The 22788-nt window shown below is 45.0% G+C and overlaps 1 long non-coding RNA gene across 1 annotated transcript; it reads left to right on the top strand.

The window, feature by feature from the left end:
• The first annotated feature begins 2201 nt into the window (after nt 1–2201).
• On the top strand, nt 2202–17103 carry LOC310691317. The gene is made up of 3 exons (XR_014518461.1): nt 2202–2382; nt 6626–6703; nt 17026–17103. It is a non-coding gene; the product is annotated as an uncharacterized lncRNA (long non-coding RNA).
• Nucleotides 17104–22788: the final 5685 nt, after the last annotated feature.

Raw genomic sequence — 22788 nt, forward strand, 5'->3', positions numbered from 1 at the left:
TCCCTCAGGCCACAATCCTAAAGCTGGTCAAAGGCTGGCTGAGGGGTTCCTGAGTGCAGCTTAAGTGCATTCAGCCTTTGTGGTGGAGAGCCAGTGTGGTGTAGTGGTTAAGAGCGATACACTTGTAATCTGGCGAACTGGGTTCGCGTCCCCGCTCCTCCACATACAGCTGCTGGGTCACCTTGGGCCAGTCACACTTCTCTGAAGTCTGTCAGGCTCACTCACCTCACAGAGTGTTTGTTGTGGGGGAGGAAGGGAAAGGAGAATGTTAGCCACTTTGAGACTCCCTAGGGTGGTGATAAAGCGGGATATCAAATCCAAACTCTTCTTCTTCTTCTTCTTCTTTCATCAGAAATGCTGCAACTTGATTGCTTACAGGAGTGGGGCCTTCTCAGTGTCAGTTTGGAAAAATAAAAGGAGAATTCCTAGATGCCAAGATCGAAGTTTAGGACAAGTACTCTTTGGTGAGAGAACACCTGCAGAGATTGAAAATCACATAATATGCAGCAAACCGAAGTGTGAAAAAATATAGGCTGTGAAAGTTTTCAGGTATGCCCTTCCAAGTGAATTCCAAAATTGTCCCCTTTGAAAGTTCCTCCCAAAGTTTCCCTCTTCCTCCAGCATAGGAAAAGACCACAAGTTAAAAAATGGTTTACTTACAAACTCCCCAAAGGTCAGATTCATGTGCTTTTCCATACCTGAGTCACAAAAGTTGCACAGGCAGTAAAATGTAGCTTGGTTAAAGGTAAAGGTAAAGGAACCCCTGACCATTAGGTCCAATCACGGATGACTCTGGGGTTGCGGTGCTCATCTCGCTTTATTGGCCAAGGGAGCCGGCGTACAGCTTCCGGGTCATGTGGCCAGCATGACTAAGCTGCTTCTGGCAAACCAGAGCAGTGCACAGAAACACCATTTACCTTCTCACTGGAGCAGTACCTATTTATCTACTTGCACTTTGACATGCTTTCGAACTGCTAGGTTGGCAGGAGCAGGGACCGAGCAATAGGAGCTCACCCCGTCACAGGGATTCAAACCGCCGACCTTCTGATCGGCAAGCCCTAGGCTCAGTGGTTTAGACCACAGCGCCACCCTGGTAAAAGTTCCTAAACTGTTGGTATAGGAAACTGCTTGTTTCAGACTCTGTTCTTGTCTGAAACAAGAGAAGCTGATTAAAGCTATGCAGCTGAGCTGGAGCAGCCAGCTGAGACCTCACACACTGAATGCACAGGTAGATTGGTAGGGAGTAAAGGCTTGATCACCTATTTCCTCCCAAAGTAAGGGGAAGTGACATAGCTAAGCCTGGCAGGACAGCTTACTCGGTGGTATTAACCCTTTCATTCCTTAAACAGTCACTGAAATAGTCCTTCCCATTTGCCACCTGCAAGAAGGTTAACTCCTCCCTCCTCAGAAATAACCCCCAACAACAAAATGCCAACCTCTACATTGTAGAGCAGGGGTAGCCAATGTGGTGGTGTTGGACTACAATTCTCTCAGCCAGCATCAATCATCTGAGAAAATGGGAGTTGCAGCCCAGAAGTGGGGAGCCTGGTTTGGGCAATGGGACAGGTCATTTTACCTACCCCTTGCAGATGAAATTAGGTGATGATCGTTGGGATTTCAACGGCTTGGAGATTGTTAATCTCAGAGGCAGCCTGATGTCACCCTTCAGTGATGGCGTCTGGTTCCTTGAGAAACATGATAGTTCAATGAAGTGAGTTTAGATGTAGCTGGTCCAGGCTCTCATGTCTGCTGAACCCTGAAGCTCCCTTGGACAAGTCCTCTCCTATCCATATGGTGAGGTCCAATCCTCATGGTCCACATATAGCAGAGGCCTTAGACCACATGGTCCACCCATCTACATGGTTGATAGGAATGATCACTGGAGGGCTTGGACATAAACTTTCTAATAGCAGCACACGGTTGTGTCATGGGAAATGAGACAATGACCGCATGAGTGTCCATGACCAGCAAGGACTTGGAAACCTTCCATGGTCTAAACTTAGGAAAAGTCCAGACGACAAATGACTGCACCATTTTTCTTCTGCACCGTGAGCATTGTTGACTAGCGAGATTTTTCTTTTATCTTGAAATCTGTCATTAAATATGTAGGTGTAGTTGTTAGTTAATCCATGGTGGATAGTGAAAATATTAAAATTTAACTTCTCCATGCTTCATTTCTCTTTTACTAGGACAATAAAAAAAACAACAACCCACAAGACCCAGAGTGACTCAGAGGCTGCTTCACGTATCTGTCCCCAAAGTAGAGCCAGGCTTTGCTGAGTTGGATTGTAGAACCTTTAACTTTTTTTCTTCTTCGCTGAAAAGTAATGAGAGTGGAGACCTGCTGCTTAGATTGTTCTACATTCACCAACATCTGCAGAGGTACAGATCTCTCTATTTTTCCAAACCCGTTTCATAAATTTAATTTCGCTGAATGGCTTAATTACAGTAACAATATCACTTTTATTTCCAAGGTCCAAGGTGAGTAATAAGATTGAAAAACTTCAAGAATGTCACTAGGCAGTCCATTTTACAGATGAGGATGGCCATTTCTTGATCGGAGTTTTCCTCCCCCCGGGCAAAAAATGAGAGTTTTGTATTGAAGTGGAACCAATTGTTTACGAGAGTTGGTGACGGGTGTGGGTGACAATTCTACCATATCCATTACTACAGTAAAGGTAAAGGGACCCCTGACCATTAGGTCCAGTCGTGGCCGACTCTGGGGTTGTGGCGCTCATATCGCTTTATTGGCCGAGGGAGCCGGTGTACAGCTTCCGGGTCATGTGGCCAGCATGACTAAGCCGCTTCTGGCGAACCAGAGCAGCGCACGGAAACGCCGTTTACCTTCCCGCTGGAGCGGTACCTATTTATCTACTTGCACTTTGACGTGCTTTCGAACTGCTAGGTTGGCAGGAGCTGGGACTGAGCAATGGGAGCTCACCCCATCGCGGGGATTCGAACCGCCACCCTTCTGATCGGCAAGTCCTAGGCTCTGTGGTTTAACCCACAGCGCCACCCACGTCCCTACCCATTACTACAACCCCCTCACTAAATCACCACTGTAACCATTTTAATCCTGATAAAAATATAATGGGTGTCATCTAACTTTGCACAAGCTTATTTCCCCCTCTTCTCTGTCCCTTGCACACACACACCCCACTTTGCTTCAGAGGGTCCCACAACCCTTCAGAGAAAATATTGATGGTGGGACTTCAGTGGGGAGTAGCAGAAGGGAGAGACCCATTGTACCAGTGGAAGTCTGTTCTGCTGGTGGGCAGGCACCATTGAATGTCACCCGATTTACATGCATGTCTCCATCGCTATCTCTTTGTCACACTCTGGCTCTGGTGCCCCCCACGAACTAAATATAGGGCATGGAGTTTCAAGAGAGGATGAACTCAGGTCTCAGTGGTTCCTGTTCACATCCAAGGGACAAAGTAAAAGGACTAAACTTTTGAGGGCCTATACCTGATCTCTGCCCCAGATACAAGGAAGTTCTCCTTCCACTGACAAGGAACCCCAAGATGCTACCATATATCTGTGGGTTCAGGGATCTGCTGGGCTCCCCCAGATGAAACTACAATATTTGGGACCTTCTCCCACTTTCATCCTCATCACCATGATGGGTAGTTCCATTTAACGTGAATAAACATAAATGACCATGCTTTGCCAAAATATTTTATGGAAAGGGCAGAGGCAAATATTTTTAGGAGCCTCTTCTCAGGGTCAAATGAACAGGAGGTGCAAGCAGGCATCAGTTGGCCCTGTGGTTGCTTGACTGGAGTTGCTGACCCAGTGGTCCATCATCTGAGCTGTTATTGTTGTTATTTAATCGTTTAGTCCTGTCCGACTCTTCGTGACCCCTTGGACCAGAGCACGCCAGGCACTTCTGTCTTCCATTGCCTCCCGCAGTTTGGTCAAACTCATGCTGGTAGCTTCAATAACACTATCCAACCATCTTGTCCTCTCCTTGTGCCCTCAATCTTTCCCAACACCAGGGTCTTTTCCAGGGAGTCTTCTCTTCTCATGAGGTGGCCAAAGTATTGGAGCCTCAGCTTCAGAATCTGTCCTTCCAGTGAGCTAAGTGTTCATCTGAGCTAAGTGTTGCCTAATAAGAGGGCCGGCCGTGGGCAACTGTAGCCATCAATCAAATGGCCTATCTTCAGAGTTGCCTGTTCCCCCCCCCCAAAAAAAACAGGTTTCAGGGCACCTAAAATATCTCCTGGTTCCCCTGCTCCTTCCCACGCCCATTGCAAATCTCTGATGCTTTCCAGGGCTGAAAGAATACTGAGCGTAGACTAGGGGAAGAGGACTTCACAGCAAGCAACTCCTCTAGTCCTGGCTACAGGATGACTAATGCCTGATGACTAATGAGCGCGACCTCAGCGCTTGGAATCGCTGCTGGGAATTTCTTCTGAGAGCCATTGTCTGCCTGGCTGAGGGGCATTCGCGTGCCTTGCCATTAGCCTTAAACACACATACCAGCACCTCAGCCTTGACCTCTTAATGGCCTAGTTTGGGGAAAAGGCAGGCCTCAGGAATCAATCGGCTTGAGATTTCCCCTAAGTTCAGCAATTTAACCTCCGTGAAGGATTTCGCTTCCTGTGATGAAAGGAGATAAGGATCTAGATATGTAAACACCGTTCTTAAAAAAATAAAACCAGGAAGCATGGATTTCCAGGGCCAAAGCAGAACAAAAGAGTGCCCTGCTAATAAGACCATAAGTTACTGCTGCTGCTTCTTTTTTCTTTCTCTCTCTCCTCTCCTCACTATCTTTAAATTCCACTAATCCTACGTTTTATTCTTTGGGCACAAGAAGCTCTTGGTTCTTCTGGGCTTTTGTTTCAGCGGAAGATGCCTGGTGGTCAGAGGCAAACAATGCAGTGTGGGGAGATACAGGATTCTCTGCCATTTATGGCTTTGTTAGTGCATTAGAATCCAGTTTGTAGCAAGGAATTGACACCTCCGCCCTGAAAAAAGGCTGAGGAGTTTGCTGGAGATCGAAGGCCTTGGCTTTCATGGCGGGGAGCACAGAGTCCACAGCAGACAGAGCCAGCTCAGAGGGCTTCAGCAACTTCAGTGCCTAGGTGGGCCCTATGACAGCCCCAACATTGCAATGTGAAAGGGCCAGGGCCAGGGAGTGAAATTTGGCTTAGCTTTTTTATATATAGATTTTTCCCCGGTACGGTTGTAGGGGCATGAAAACCTCCCCAAACTTTGGGACTGGAGTGTGTATCTTTGGATTGTGGTGGTGGGAGGACTGGGTGGTGTCGATGTGATTATGATGAGGTGGCTTATCTGTTTTCTCACTTAAAAATCTTGGATGCTGTGCTCGACAAGCTGATGGCTTGGAAAATCTACCATATTTTTCGCTCTATAAGACGCACCAGACCACAAGACGCACCTAGTTTTTGGAGGAGGAAAACAAGAAAAAAAATATTCTGAATCTCAGAAGCCAGAACAGGAAGAGGGATCGCTGTGCAGCGAAAGCAGCAATCCCTCTTGCTGTTCTGGCTTCAGCGATAGCTGCGCAGCCTGCATTCACTCCATAAGATGCACACACATTTCCCCTTACTTTTTAGGAGGGAAAAAGTGAGTCTTATAGAGCAAAAGATACGGTAGTTGCATGTGATCCCGGGAATGACATTGCTCCTAGCATCGTTTTCATGGATGCCTCTAGGAGCAATATTACCTCACTATCTCTCAACATGGCAGCACTTAGACTCTGTAATTTCCTTCCCATTGGCATTAGATAGGCGCCTTTGTGGTACTCATTGTGGTGCCTGCTATAAACCTTATTGTTTTGGTAAACTGACAGAGCTCACATCGGTAGGCTTGCCATTAAATGCACACTGAGCCAAATTTCTCCACCCATCCCTATTTCAGTACAGTAGTACCTTGGAAGTTGAACAGAATTTGTTCCGGAAGTCCGTTCGACTTCCAAAACGTTCGGAAACCAAGGCACCGCTTCCGATTGGCTGCAGGAAGCTCCTGCGGCCAATCAGAAGCCGCGTTGGACTTCTGGGTTCCAAAGAACATTTGCAAACCGGAACACTCACTTCCAGGTTTGCGGCATTTGGGAGTCAAAACGTTTGACTCGCAAGGCGTTCGGGGTCCAAGGTACGACTGTACAACGTATGAACAAGACTCATTCAGAACTCTACATTCCTGGGAGAAATTCAGTGCAGGCACTCTTGTCATCCAATGCAATTTTTATTTTTTGCAAGTTATACAACACAAAAGGCTTCTTTTCTCTTTTTGCTAGTGATGAGCATGAAAGCTGTATTTCTGTTACCAAACAGCAAACACTCTTTTACCAGGTGCACCACATGGATTTTGCTGAAACGCACAGCCACAAATTCAATTCAAGAAATGAAGAACAGCCTCTGCTGCCCCCCTTGTCAGAAGGCAGCGTCTTCCTCTATTGTCATTAAACACTCTCCCACTCTCACGGAAACACATGCTCCTTGAAAAGACAGCATGTTTATTAACCCACATGCTGGGCTTTTCTTTAATAAATGTGCTTTCGGTTTATTTATTTATTTTGCTTTTCATTTGCAGAAATTACAATCAGCCACACTTTCTTTCTTTTCTTTTTTTTAAACCAAACCAACAAACCAAAAAGTGTTGGAGCGAAGAAAGCGAAACGAAATCAATGTTTTTGATTCCAGTTCCGATGGTAATGCTGCGCTGGATGGGGAAGGTAAATAAACTCTCTGTGTGGGTGACGGTCTAATAGGAAATGGGTGTGCCTTCCTCGCACGGCAGGGCCTGTCATGTGGTTGACATGTTGCACTCCTCCTAAAGCCACACTTGGCACGGCCGCCGCCTCCTCCGACGTGGCGCTCCTGGCAGAACTGGCTTGAAAGAGCCCCCCCCAAAGCGCTTCTTTCTTTGAAACAAGAGAGGAATTCACAAAGCTGGTTTGCCTTGCGACAACACAGGGGCTGGCGAAGCCAAGTGAAAAAAGTGGCCAGAGCCATTTATTAGCCGTGAGATCAGGGCATGAGCTTACCTCAGTGACACAGCTCTTGTTATTTTCTGACGAGAGCTTTTTGTGGTCGAAAAGCTGCGCAGGATCATATGGAACTGCTTAAGGGGGGGGGAGAGAAACATACACCCACCCCTTAAATGATTTTAAAGCAAAGCATTCCAAGCTTCCTCTCCCCTCACTCTCCCCCCTCGTCGGGATTCAACCTCTAATTGTTGTGCTGAATCTCCCTCCATGCTCGTTCTGTCATGTAGAGGACAGTCATCGATCGCAGTGCGTTAGGGGTTCACCCATCGTTCGAAGTGGGGCTGTTTGGAAGTGCAAGCACCCCTGTTCACATTGGAACAAAAGACACCCACCCTGCTCAAAAAAATAAAATAAAAATTGGACTCAAATTGCAGACCCTCCAAGTGCCCTATTTTCCAGGGACAGTCCCGAATTTACAGAAGCTGTCCCAGTGTCTTTTTCCCTCACCCCTTCCTTCCTTCCTTCCTTCCTTCCTTCCTTCCTTCCTTCCTTCCTTCCTTCCTTTCTTTCTTCTTCTTATACTTATTATACTTATACTTATAATACAAATTATACAAATAAGCATACCAGGTTTTCTCATGTCATTTGTATATCACAAAAATAGCATAATAAATCTGGAAAAATATCTACCACGTAGGTTTCATAATTAGTGATCAATGTATAAGTTCTTGGTTTATGAATTGGTTTAAACATTAGGAGTTTTCATGGCAGGGATACTGGAGTGGCTTGCCATAGTGATGTGTGGAAGTGAGAGCTGGACCATAAAGAAGGCTGATTGCCGAAGAATTGATGCTTTTGAATTATGGTGCTGGAGGAGGCTCTTGAGAGTCCCATGGACTGCAAGAAGATCAAACCTATCCATTCTTAAGGAAATCAGCCCTGAGTGCTCACTGGAAGGACAGATCATGAAGCTGAGGCTCCAATACTTTGGCCACCTCAGGAGAAGAGAAGACTCCCTGGAAAAGACCCTGATGTTGGGAAAGATGGAGGGCACAAGGAGAAGGGGACGACAGAGGACGAGATGGTTGGACAGTGTTCTCGAAGCTACCAGCATGAGTTTGACCAAACTGCGGGAGGCAGTGGAAGACAGGAGTGCCTGGCGTGCTGTGGTCCATGGGGTCACGAAGAGTCGGACACGACTAAATGACTAAGCAACAACAACAAAAATAAAACATTAGGAAAAATAATAATAAAAAAAAGGGGGGAAGAGGGAGAGGTGGGAGTGGCGAGTGGGGTGGGGTAGTTATGCTTCTGTTATTCTACTTAGTGTGTATGAGGAGTTGTGTCAGTGTTACTCGTATGGGTTCTCTTACTATTCACTTGTATTTCCTTGGGGGTGAGGGAGGTTGGGGGTGGCTTAGGGTGTGGTTGGTTGTCTTTGGTTGGCTGTGTTGAGAATTGTTTTTGTGTGTGAGCGGGGTGTGAGTGTGTATTTTTGAATCAGGTTAGCCAGATTGATTCGTATGCTGTCAGGGGAATCTTGTCGTTGTCTTGTTGGGCTGTGTATGTGATAAAGGGGAACCAAAGTGGGGTGAAGGTGTCTTCTTCTATTTGTCCCCGTGTCAGTTTCAGTTTCTTGGTTAGTTTTTTCTAATAAGGCTGTTTCCCATACTATTTGATACCACTGGTAGCCGCCCCCAGTTTCTGATTTGATCCTGGAATGTCTCACTTTTCCTTACGACATCCCTTTTTTCATTGGGGAAATGTTGGAGGGTATGGAGTTATCTGACCCCTGAGCCATCTGAAGGAAGCCCTGTATAGGGAAGGTTTTAAATGTTTCTGTTTTATTATGTTTTTATATATGTTGGAAGCTGCCCAGAGTGGCTTGTGCAACCCAGTCAGATGGGTGGGGTATAAATAATAAAATTACTACTACTACTACTACTACTGAGTAGGATGTCCCTATTTTCATTGTATTTGCTCAGCTAGAGGGTCCAATTCTCCAACTCCTTATAAGCCAACTGTGGCCATCACACAGGGTTTCCGGACGTTTCACTGTCTATTGATCCCTGTGCCACCACTTTATTTCTCGCTGCCACCACCCAGGCCCTACCTGGTACAATACTGAGTCCAGTCAGGGTTAAATTGGAACATAAACTTCTGTTTATTTATTGCAGTTTAACAAGCGTGTGGTTTCATAAACGGTATCAGTCAATTACAATCATGGGGTGCCTATACAGACCTATAACTTCTGCTACCTGCTCTCACTCCCTAAACCACCTCTCAGATATTTACTTGTCTTCCTAGCCCCTAACTGTTCCTGACTCAGCTTATTTCGCTACACTAACTCAACCTACCCACAGACTCTATCCCAATTCACTTCCACTCCAACCAGCCACCCAACTCCCAACGAACTCCTCCCTTCGCCCCTCCCAGAGCTGGTTTTATAGTCCCTCTAACTCCACCCCCGGGTTCTGATTGGGTAACCTGTTTAACTATTTCACCCCCAGCACTCTCATATGTTAACGTCACACCAACTTCCTCCGCATTTCTTATCTTCTCCTCACTCCAACCTCCTTCTCTCACAACATGGACTTGATTGCTTCTTTACTTCTCCAGATTCCTTTTCTCGATCCTCTGTTTGCTCCTCATCAGGATATGTAGCACAATTGGCCAATAAATCGAGGCTTTGTGGCGGTGAACCAGGGGTGACTGAAAGTCTCCCATGTTTTCTCCAACCCTGGCATCTGCAGAAGACTGTCCAGAAGGGAATTGCATGGACCAGTATCCAAAAGCGCGAAAGATGTAGATAAGAAAAATGAAAGAATAAAATAAAAATTGTGTTTTTTCCCCAGCTCTAGCCTCAGCCAAAGCAGTTTTTTTAAAATTAATTTAATCGTTTTTTCAATACAAACAACAACCACAAAAAACACATACAACAAAAACCACAATAATACTAATAACACAATTTAACAATTCACATTTGAGCACTGATATACCTATAACTACACCTTTTTAACAATATTTCCTCACTTCTCCTCCCCCTACTTCCCACCACTGTCCGCCTTATCACTTAAGTATTCCTTCCAGATTTCTTCATATTTATCCATTCTTAATTTGCGTCAACATGCAATTCGTTCACATGTAGCTAGTCTGTCCATATTGTCAATCCATGTGCTCAAAGGAATCTTTTTTGCGGTTCTTCCAATTCATCAAAACAGGTTTTTTTTCTTCTAATATGGCACGGTATATCCATTTATTTATTTTTGACCCCTTGTAATCTCCCACATTTCTGGTATATAATTTAGAATTAAATTCAATTCCCCTAAATAACAATTTCTTTTTATTACTTTTGCTATATATATCCTCACCTCGCACCAAAATGATCTTATCACCGGGCAGTTAATCATTATATGTACTAAGTTCGCATTTTTACTCCCACATCTCCAGCAGCTGTCTGCATTTGTTATTTTCTTCTGGTAAAGTTTTGCTGGAGTCCAGTGGACTCTGAATATTATTTTCTGCTGAATAAGTCATAGTCTTAGATCCATAGAGGCTATTTCTGTTGATTTTATACCTGACTCCCATATATCATTTGTTATCTGTACCCCTAACTCTTCACTCCATTTTTGTCTATCATATTCTGAATCATATTTCTTTCTGTTGAGTAGGGTTTTATATAGTGAAAGTGTAGAGTTCTTTGTTTATGCAGGGAAACATGGTTTGTTTCTATGGCAATGGTTTATAATTCAGCCCCCCCATATAAGCATTTAATGTGGATTTATATATTTTTATTGTGCTGTAACGTTTTAGCAAGCTAGCATATATAATGCATAGCATAACTTGCTTCCCATGGTTTCCCCAGTAGTGATGTATGGAAGTGAGAGCTGGACCATAAAGAAGGATGATCACCGAAGAATTGATGCTTTTGAATTCTGGTGCTGGAGGAGACTCTGGAGAGTCCCATGGACTGCAAGAAGATCAAACCTATCCATTCTTAAGGAAGCTGAGACTCCAATACTTTGGCCACCTCATGAGAAGAGAAGACTCCCTGGAAAAGATCCATCTTTTCCAACATCAGGGTCTTTTCCAGGGAGTCTTCTCTTCTCATGAGGTGGCCAAAGTATTGGAGCCTCAGCTTCAGGATCTGTCCTTCCAGTGAGCTCTCAGGTCCGATTTCCTTAAGAATGGATAGGTTTGATCTTCTTGCAGTCCATGGGACTCTCAAGAGTCTCCTCCAGCACCATAATTCAAAAGCACCAATTCTTCGGCGATCAGCCTTCTTTATGGTCCAGCTCTCACTTCCATACATCACTACTGAGACTCCTTAGGGTAGTGATAAAGCGGGATATCAAATCCAAACTCTTCTTCTTCTCTCCTAGTCCTACCAGGAGATTCTGGGGACTGAACCTGGGACCTTCTGCATGCAAAGCAGATGTCCTACCCGTGAGCCATGGCTTTGCCTCATGGTAGTAAATTCCAGCGCACTATGGTTCTCCATCATCCCATCTCACCACCCGACAAGAGGCGCCCTTTGTTTGCGTTGAGATGGGCCCTCATCCCGCCGCATATAGGAAGCTCCTTGTTCCTTACAGTAGTTGAACAGCAGCTAGGACTTACGACGCAGCAGGAATTTACTGTAGATTTCATGCTATTACCCGGGGGGCTAGCTCGCTCATTGCAACTCATTTCCATTTTTACATTGAAAATTTGGATTGTAAAATTTACTGTTCGATGCACAGAGTTTAAACTCACAACCATTAGACTCTTACAACTCTACTAATGTTACTTTTATGGGCGCTGGCTATGGTCCTGGTTTACCATTTCATCAAAGAAAATACGATGCAGCTGTCATTTGTGACCAAATGGTGTGATTTAAGTGGAAGGGCAAATTTTTCGTGGGAGTCGCGTGTTGCCTCCTCCCCGCACAAAAGGAATCTAAAACTGAAAAGAACTGTTCCACAAAACTACCAACAATCATCTGGGACTTTCAGTGGGAGTGTTAAAGCAGGTAAGAGAAACCTGTGACCCTCCAGATGTGGACAGATCACAGTTCCCATCCTCCCTGATCATGGACCAGCCTGACTGGAGCTGATGGGAGCAGAGGGTGCAATCCTGCTGTCTGGCTTACTGCAACCTTCCCCTGACTCCAAGAACATCTAGAGCAGCAGTTCTCAACCTGTGGGTCCCCAGATGTTGTTGGGCTACGACTCCCATCATCCCTGACCACTGGTCATGCTGGCTAGGAATGATGAGAGTTGTAGTCCAACAACATCTGGGGACTCACAGGTTGAGTAACATTGATCTAGAGGATCACTGGTTCCCCATTCCTCGCTTAAACCTTTTGTTATCCACATTTATATGCCAACTTTCATCCAAGGAACTCAAAATTATGTGAGGTATATGTATATGGTTCCCACCCCAGTTTATCAACCATGTGAGGTACGTTAGGCTTAGAAAAGTCAGCTAGGGATCTGAATTTAGATCTCCCAAATACCAGACTGGTTCTCCCAACAGATTTTTGATGGTGTGATTTTACATAACGACTGGAGGACAGGACTGACCCACCCTATGTGAACCTAGGACTCACTCTGATTTCCACTCATTCTCCACCACATGCCCATCCTTTGTAACCCTTTGCATTGATGGGGTCCTGACAGTATGACATTTTATTCCTCCAGCAGACATCTGGCAGACTTCATCAGGAGAATGGTTGAGTGCAGGAAGAATTGGAACTAGAGGATGGGTGGAAGATGATATCCTCCCCCTCTGAAATATACTCGGAGTCGAGTGTGGATTTCATGCTTTTTCTAGCCCAATGGTTGCCATCAATTTGATTTGAATTAATTTTATAATGAAATGATTTTAGAATGTTGTATTATCTTATTGTTGTTAGCTGCCCTGAGCCTGGCTTTGGCTGGGGAGGGCAGGATATAAATAAAAAAAATATTATTGTTGTTGTTATTATTGTTGTTGTTGTTGTTGTTGTTGTTGTTGTTGTTGTTAATTCAGCTCATAGTAGCGAGGAGGAATGGAAGTTCACCCAAACTGTCTGCTTTATATACATTATTTACACAATGGCCCCACGTGATTGGCTAATTCTGGCATTCTCCTGTAGGCCAATCAGGTTGCGGATTCACTTCCACCTGGAGCTGCATTGGGTGGCTCCTGCGGACCAATCAGACTGCTGCATTCTGAATCCTATTGTTCTAGGACCAATCAGACTGCTGCATTTTGGATCCTATTCAACTCAGTACATAACACCCTCCATCGGCACCCCCAAGCCCTTTTAAAAGTGTCTCCTGTGCTCAGGGGACTCTGCTGAATGGGGTTGTCTGAGGCGCAGAGGGCTGAGAGGGAACGAGTTGTGAAAAAGAGGTGGAGATACTTCTGTGAAGGCATCTTCCAAAGGTGCTTCATGGAAAGTGCATTCGCAGGGATCTTCTTTGGAAGTGTGTCCCCCACATTGGGTTGGTGGGGGCTCTTAACAGCCCAGGTAAACAATGTGCTGTAATAGGTTAGAATTTCTGGAAGTGGGAACTGCAGGTCTGCATCTCTGCTCAGCCGTAAATCTAAACAGGGAGTCTTGCACAAGCCGCCATCTTGTAATCTACTATACAAGGTTGTTGTGAGGGCCCCTGAGGCCCCCGATAGTTTGCCTTCCTCAGATCCTTCAAGGAACTGAAAGATGCAAGCATACCCTCCAACATTTCTCTGATGAAAATTGGAACGTCCTATTCAACAAGTCAGGGGTCCCTTTACCTTTACCTTTACCTTTAAAACTCTGCTAGAATTCCATTTATGATGCTTAACGGTAAAGGTAAAGGGACCCCTGACCATTAGGTCCAGTCGTGACCGACTCTGGGGTTGCGGTACTCATCTCGCCTTACTGGCCAAGGGAGCCGGCATACAGCTTCCGGGTCATGTGGCCAGCATGACTAAGACGCTGGAGCGGTACCTATTTATCTACTTGCACTTTGACGTGCTTTCGAACTGCTAGGTTGACAGGAGCAGGGACCGAGCAACGGGAGCTCACCCCGTTGCGGGGATTCGAACCGCCAACCTTCTGATCGGCAAGTCCTAGGCTCTGTGGTTTAACCCACAGTGCCACCCACATCCCTATGATGCTTAAAACCTTATAACAATTAACGTAACTTTCTGCAGTTACTGAAATCGTTCTGCCATTGTGCACCTTACTGCCTGGTGAGGTGTTTACCATTTTTTTATTTTGTATCTTAAAGGGGATAGGTGAAAAAGAGACAATGGAACTGCAATCAGGCATTTGTAGCGGAACTGTTGGTGGCATAAACAATAGCCTTATGAGCCAATATCTGCAAACTAATTAATTTCAAGGTGAAGTTATTACAATGTTCAAACGTATAATCTTTGAAAAGCTCCAGGACATTGACCTGCGGATATTCAGTGTGTTCTCAATTCATTTCCTGAAAGTAAAGAGCCAGCTCCTTGGCTAGCTTTGCTGAGAGTTTTGAAGAGGCTTTGAGTAAAAAAGGCTTTCAATAATTTCACGCAGGACTTAAATTAGCTTTTCTTTACATTGGTCTGATCCAGGGCTATGATTAATTTATAAGACTATAGCATTGCTTTTTCTTCACTAAGGGAGGCGATTTGATGATTCAATTCTCATTTAAAGGCGAATCTGTGCAATTCACACTCTCCAAATAAATGCATAAACATCTCTGAATTTTGCGATGCAATTGTCCACCCAGGTAACGTGCACAAAAATGCATAATATTGGGGTAAAATTTGCATATGTTAGTTCAAATTCCATACAGAATGCATTGTATTCGGGGAAATCGCTTTGCAGAAATGTGTACATTAGGCAAAATTGCATGCTAGCATGTGCATATTGAGATAAATTCCCACTGAACTGCTGATACATGGACAGCTGAGAGTCCAAAATGACTCCCAGGCTGCGCACCTGGTCCTTCAGGGGCACAGTTACCCCATTCAGGACCAGGGAGTCCTCCACCCTTGCCCGCCTCCTGTCCCCCCAAAACAGTGCTTCTGTCTTGTCAGGATTCAACCTCAATCTAAACTGACCTTGTCCATACCAAAGCTCTTCTTTAACTCTTTCCCCCCTCCCAGGATAGTTCTTTTGGTGCCCCACATTTTGCCTTACGGATAAAAGCACATCGCCCACTTATTATCACAGAGTGTCCAGCTGTCCTTACTCCTTCAAATAGCTTTCCTGGCATGAACAGATGTTCAGTACCATCGTTCTCCATAATGAAGATGTCCTTGGGGGTTTTCTTTTCTGTTTGACATATTAAATTCCTTTGTACAAATGACAAGAAAAGCAGGCTTTCTTGCTGCTGAAGAATTCCCAGGGCTGGTGTGCTAGTGGTTCACACACAACCAACAGGACTTTTAATGAGCGGGATCCCCAATTAGCAGGTTTCAATCTCCTGCCTAGCTGAAAAGGAGGCCATGGCTATTATTTGCTAGGCATGGGTGCTACCATTCTGGGGGTTGGGGGGGGGAGAAGCTGTGGGGATGAGCAGAATAGCTCTGACCCTCTCGTCGTCTTTCCTGTTGCTCACTGTGGTGGAAGGCGGTTATGTGAAGTGGAGACATCTGTGTCTCTATTTCCATAGATGCAGGAGGCTTCTCCATGAGTTGAGGGCTACAGGAATGAAGTGGTGGGAGCTTTCCCCAATCACCGCCTCAGATTTTGTTCACACTGTTTTTGAGTGTGTGCTGGCAGGACTTGTGAAACGTTTATGAAACACGAGCAAGTTGTTAAGCATAACCGCTTTATCTTTTCCAAGATACCATGACTTTTGAATGATACCATTGTGACCATTTGTACTGGTCAAACAATTCCAAAGCCTCCAGAATTGTTGTTGTTAGCTGTGGAAGTAGTAGTATTACATGGAGAGAGAGAGAGAGAGAGAGAGAGCGCTGCTAGGCCTGGGCGATTATGGTGGATGCATGATAATAACAATAACAACAACAACAACAATAATAATTATTACTATTTTTATTATTTATACCTCACCCATCTAGCTGGGTTTCCCCTGCCACTCTGGGTGGCTCCCGACATAATAACAATAACAACAACAACAACAACAACAACAACAACAACAACAACAATAATAATAATAATAATAATAATGTGACAAAACATCAAACATTAAAAACTTCCCTAAACAGGGCTGCCTTCAGATGTCTTCTAAAAGTCAGATAGTTGTTTATTTCCTTGACATCTAATGGGAGGGCGTTCCACAGGGAGGGTGCCACCACCAAGAAGGCCCTCTGCTTGGTTCCCTGTAACCTCACTTCTCACAGTGAAGGAACCGCCAGAAGGCCCTTGGCGCCGGACCTCTCAGTGTCTGGGCTGAAAAATGTGAGTGGAGACACTCCTTCAGGTATACTGGGCCAAGGCCGTTTAGGGCTTTAAAGGTCAGTACCAACACTCTGAATTGTGCTGGGAGCCAATGTAGGTCGGCGTAATGGTTGCCGACTTTAAAAAAAACAGAAACTTTGTGACAAAAGGCAGAAACTGCTACTGCTAATGGGTGACAGTGTCCTCTGAGGGAGAATTTATCCTCCCCCTTGGGGAAATTCTGTGAAATGCTTCCCCACAATTTACCCACTTACGAATAGGGCGAGGATTTCAACGGACCCCCCAAAATCCCCATTCCCCTTAGATCTAGTCTATATACCTGCATCTCCTCTCCAAGCCTGCTACAATGAATTTTACAGTCTCGGTTAGATCACCCTCAGAAGGAGATTTTGTCGTAACAGAGGCCAAAACAGTAACAGCTGCCAAGCAATCGTTATTATAACAGCAAAACACATTGAATGCTGGAATGGTGTCATGGGTGGGGTTCAACTGCGTGGAGGTTTTATAAGATGCCCATGTGTGTTGGAAACTCGGTACTAAAAAGTCTATTTGCAAACATTGTCCTCAACATTTGTAGTTTTTCTTAAGAGTCAAAGTAAACAGGGAAATGATATGAAAAGGTTTTATGGGCATTTCTCTGAATGGGATATACATGCAAAGCTATTCTCTCTAATGACCATTCTTTTCTTTCTTTTTCCAGGGGGCGGAAACACATGCCTTTTAAAAGGAGCCACGATCCATTTCAGTGCTTCTTGCATTGCTGAGCTTGGTGTCCTTGCTGGGTAACGTTCTCGCATCTTCGCCTTTGAGATGGTTTGCTGCCTATGTGTGAAATTAAAAATGAATGTATCTTATTTAAAAGTGGTGGTGAACAAGGAGGGGGGGAAAGAGGCTTTGTTTCAGGAGGTCTGGACAACTTGAATCCATTGGTTAATGGACAAAATAGCACAAAAGTGTTGGACAACAGCCATACGAGAGATATGTAAAATAACTAAGCAAGTATTAGACATCACCCCAGAATTGGCCCTACTAAACATCTTCCAAGACAACAATGCCCATTTACACCACGAAGAACTCATAACCCACCTACTTTCAGCAGCCAGAAACACCATAACCAGACACTGGAGAGACCTGTCAGGAGTAAGCATGGACCAATGGTACCAAATAGTATGGGAAACAGCCCTACTAGAAAAATTAACCAATAAACTGAAACTGACACGGGGACAAACAGAAGAAGAGGCTCCCCTTTATCACATACACAGCCCAACAAGACTATGACAATAATCCACCAACAGCATACAAATCAATATGGCTAACCTGATCCAAAACACCCACCAACTCCACTCACACACGAAAACAAAGATCACCACAGCCAACCACAAACAAACAGCCACACCCTAGGCCAACCCCAACCTCTCTCACCACCAAAGGAACACAAGTGAACAACACAAGCAACGCTGACACCAAACCCTACATACATTAAACATAATAGAAACATCGCCACCCGACCTCACCACCACCCATCTTCTTCCCTCCCTCCACCCCCCTCCCCCCTTTTCCCCTTCTCCCCCTAATGTCTCAACAAGTGAAACAGATTTGTAAAAAGGTTACATGGAAAAAATGCAAGGCATTACACTTACTTCTGTAAAACAAGACAATCTTTAATATATATATATTTTGTCTAACCAGTCAAGCCCAGGATTCCAAAGGCCCTGTACAGGGGTGGGGAACCAGTGAGCCTTCAGATTTTGTTAGACTACAACTCCCATCATCCATGACCATTGGCCATGCTGGTTAGGGCTGATGGGAACTGGAGTCCAACAATAGCTGAAAGGCCACTGGTCCAACCACCTATGGTCTAGCACATGGTTACTGTCATGAACTGGTTGGGCGCAGAGGAACGGTGGAACAAATCAGCTGGGGAACCACCAAGTGAAGAAGGCTCAGAGGCCAGGAAGTGGTGGGAGAAGACGGGGAAGGGGAGGTATTGGAAGCTGAAGGAATTGTTGTTGTTGTTGTTGTTGTTGTTGTTGTTGTTGTTGTTGTTGTTGTTTTATATCCCACCCTCCCCAGCCAAAGCCGGGCTCAGAGCGGCTAACAACTGTAAAATAATACAGCATTCTAAAATCCATTCATTCTAAAATCAGTTCAAATTGATGGCAACCATTGGGCTAGAGTTCTGTGAAGAATTACCAAAGGAGGGGGTCAGGCTGTGCCTTGGCCAAAAGCCTGGTGGAACAGCCCTGTCTTGCAGGCCCTGTGGAAAGATGTCAAGTCCCGCAGGGTCCTAGTCTCTTGTGATAGAGTGTTCCACCAGATCGGAGCCACAGCTGGGAAAGCCCTGGCTCTGGTTGAGGCCAGCCTAACCTCTCTGTGGCCCGGGACCTCCAAGGTGTTTCTGTTTGAAGACCATAAGGTCCTCTGTGGGACATACCAGGAGAGGCGGTCCTGTAGGTACAAGGGTCCTAGGCCGTATAGGGCTTTAAAGGTTAAAACCATCACCTTAAACCTGATCCTGTACTCCACCGGGAGCCAGTGCAGCTGGTATAGCACTGAGTGAATGTGATCCCACAGCGAGGACCCCGTAAGGAGTCTCGCTGCGGCATTCTGCACCCGCTGGAATTTCTGGGTCAGTCTCAAGGGCAGCCCCACGTAGTGCGAGTTACAATAATCCAGTCTGGAGGTGACCGTTGCGTGGATCACAGTGGTTAAGTCAGGGCGAGAGAGGTAAGGAGCCAACTGCTTAGCTTGGTGGAGATGAAAAAATGCCGCCTTTGTTATAGCTGCAATCTGCACCTCCATGGAAAGGGAGGTGTCGAAGATTACACCCAAACTCTTAACGGACGGTGCTGGCACTAATTGTGCCCCTGCAAGAGATGGGAGTTGCCCCCCCCCAATCCCATATCGTCCTGACCCAGCCAAAGGACCTGGGCTTAGTTTGCTGGGAGAGTCTGGCAGAGATAAGCCTAGAATCAGAGACAGAAGCTGAAGCCTGAGGGTGGAGGCCAAGAAGCAGAGATGAGCCAGGCTGATGAAGAGTCATGAGTGTCTCCCCTTCCTCTCCCGGTTTGTCTCCCAGAACCAGTAGAGGCATGGAAATGTAGAAGAGGAGTTTGGCTGTGTGCCAGCAGAGTCTCTGATTGTTTGGAAAAGAAAACTTGCAAAGGAGGGGATTTAGATGGTTGTGGGTTGGTGGGAACCTTCAGTCTCAGCAACTGCTTCATTGGGGTCTGACCTTCATTGCTGTTTGTTGTTTAGTAGTTTAGTCGTGTCCGACTCTTCGTGACCCCATGGACCACAGCACGCCAGGCACTCCTGTCTTCCACTGCCTCCCGCAGTTTGGTCAAACTCATGCTGGTAGCTTCGAGAACACTGTCCAACCATCTCATCCTCTGCCGTCCCCTTCTCCTTGTGCCCTCCATCTTTCCCAACATCAGGGTCTTTTCCAGGGAGTCTTCTTTTCTTATGAGGTGGCCAAAGTATTGGAGCCTCAACTTCACGATCTGTCCTTCCAGTGAGCACTCAGGGCTGATTTCCTTAAGAATGGATAAGTATGATCTTCTTGCAGTCCATGGGACTCTCAAGAGTCTCCTCCAGCAGCATAATTCAAAAGCATCAATTCTTCGGCGATCAGCCTTCTTTATGGTCCAGCTCTCACTTCCATACATCACTACTAGGAAAACCATAGCTTTTACTACACGGACCTTTGTTGGCAAGGTGATGTCTCTGCTTTTTAAGATGCTGTCTAGGTTTGTCACTGCTTTTCTCCCAAGACGCAGGCGTCTTCTAATTTCGTGACTGCTGTCACCATCTGCAGTGATCATGGAGCCCAAGAAAGTAAAATCTCTCACTGCCTCCATTTCTTCCCCTTCTATTTGCCAGGAGGTGATGGGACCAGTGGCCATCATTAGGCTGACCTTCATTAGGCTGTGCAAATCATCTGTCTTTTTTTTTCTAATAAAGAGTTAACTCCAACTGTGTGATTTACTGCTGACTGGCTTCTGACAGTTGGGGAACCCTTTTCAGCCTGAGGGCAGCATTCCCTTCTGGGAAAGTTTCTGGTTTCATCTGCCAGTAATGAGTGGGAGCAGATACAAAGGGGAGCAATTTTATCTTTGTACAGTTGGCTACTTTCTATACACCCCTCCAAGCCAACATTATCAGAGTTCAAGGACACATTCCAGTCAGACAAAAACACTCAAGGAGGAGCTAAAATGAAAAGAAAGAAAGATGTAAATTGACTAAGTAACATTTTATGTGAAAATAGTTTTGGAAAACTGCTACAATGGACTACAGTGGTACCTCGGGTTACATACGCTTCAGGTTGCATACGCTTCAGGTTACAGACTCCGCTAATCCAGAAATATTACCTCAGGTTAAGAACTTTGCTTCAGGATGAGAACAGAAATCGTGCTCCGGCGGCGCAGCAGCAGCAGGAGGCCCCATTAGCTAAAGTGGTCCTTCAGGTTAAGAACAGTTTCAGGTTAAGTACGGACCTCCGGAACGAATTAAGTACTTAACCTGAGGTACCACTGTATATGGAAACTCAGGAGGATTCGAGGAAGTCATTTAACAATGTTAACAAAGATGGAATTATTATTGTTTATTTGTTTGTTTATTGATGTTTTCTGTTTGATATAAAATGGAAAATCAATAATTTTTTTTGAAAGAAACACACTCAAGGAGGGTACAATGCAAGGCCAGTAAGAGGCATGAATCTCTGGAGTATTGTGAGAAGAGCCCAAGGGTCAGTTACCAGTCATTTTTGTCTGGTCAGGTGGATTGAGAAATCCCCCCCTGCTTAAATAATATTTGGGTCACTTTATAATGAGCTCCCTCCATAAACAATGGGTGTTGTTGTTTTTTTGGGCCGTGGTGGGGAGAATATAACTTAAGATGCAGAATTCTAAATTGGCTTCCAGTTGTGTTGGCACATGCACATTCTAACAGTGCCACACTGGAACCAACGATGGGCAAGCACCAGCACATTGTCTAAGTGCCTGTTACTTATGTGTCCCTAACTCTGGTGTCCAGGGCTGGATATGGAGGAGAAGGCATGAGAAGCCTTGATGACAGCCTTGCCCTCCAGTCAGCAGAAGGATGGAACAGACAGATGCCTATTCCAGTGGCACACACCCCTACTCCTTTCCCAGGCCTTCTTCCTACGCGGAAGTGAGTGAAGTAAACAAACAAATAATAGTAGCAGGATCTGTTGTCGTGCTTCCGTGTTGGCTTTCAGCAGCGTACAGCTTACATTTCGGCTGTGGTTTTACGGTTTCCTTCATTGTACGTTCCCGGATTTTCTCCACTCTTCTCTGTGTAACGAAAACATATTGTCTTTCATCCCCTAAAAATATCAGCCTGATGAGGAAAACTGATAAAACATTGATTTCCCCTTTTGGCCCGTCTGTATCTTTTGACACTTTGCTCATAATTCTCGTCCTGTGGAATTTGTGGATTGGATAGTCAAAGGTTCCTTTTCGGCTGCCCGTGTTGGCCTTATAAAAATTCTCTTTCCCTTTTCATTTCTTTCCAGTGTGCCTACTTCCTATGTAGTGAGAGAGCTTCAGTTTCCTTCAACTTCTTCCCCACGCATCCCATCCCTCAGCAGATGCTGAATTCTGCACTGGTGAGATGCTCACACCAAATTCCTTTAAAACAAACAAACAAACAAACAAACAAACAAACAATTTTTTATTAGTTTTCCAATATTAACCCAATATTACCACACTTTGACAATTATACAGAAAACAATATAAAAATTATTCCGCTAATTCCAAATTTATAAAATTTAATCCAAGTGGTTTCCCACGCTTCTTGATCAATGTTTTTGTCCATTTCTTATATTGCTGCCTTTCATTTAAAAAAATTAACTTCTAATTACATTTCAGTTGGTATATTAATCGTTAAGATGACAGCTGCATTTTTTGTGATTACTATTCATGTTATTACATTATCTAACTTTTCATAGGATTTCAAATGAAGTACTCTAATTGTTTTCCTTTTCTCTCTCTGTGTTGGTCTGAATATATCCAGTTATGAAGTCCTTGGTGTTTATCTGCTGTTCAGTTCTTGAAATTCCTCCATTTGCTGTTGCCTCTCAGCATAGCTGAGATGGGGTTATAATCCTGGAGGATTCTCAAAATATCTCACTAGCTGCCTCCCATTGTGCTCTCATCTTGCTTGGTGTTTCCAGACAACAACAGTCCAACAGTCCACTCTTTCTCACAGGACAGGGTTGAAAGAGAGCATTTCATGAGGACACACACTATACAGCCAATTATACGTAATATTTGCTGTTCATTCTTTACCCAACCACCCTCTGCCAACTAAGCACATCACCATCTCTCATCCAACCAGAGTCCTTGGAAAGCCCTTACTCAACCCATTTTCCACTGTGTGTGTGTTGGAACCCACCTTGTACCTTAACACAAGTTTTTTCTCACTTTAACATTCAGTCATT

This window comes from Podarcis liolepis (assembly GCF_965112155.1).
Source record: "Podarcis liolepis genome assembly, chromosome: 1".
In the NCBI taxonomy this organism is placed as follows: domain Eukaryota; kingdom Metazoa; phylum Chordata; class Lepidosauria; order Squamata; family Lacertidae; genus Podarcis; species Podarcis liolepis.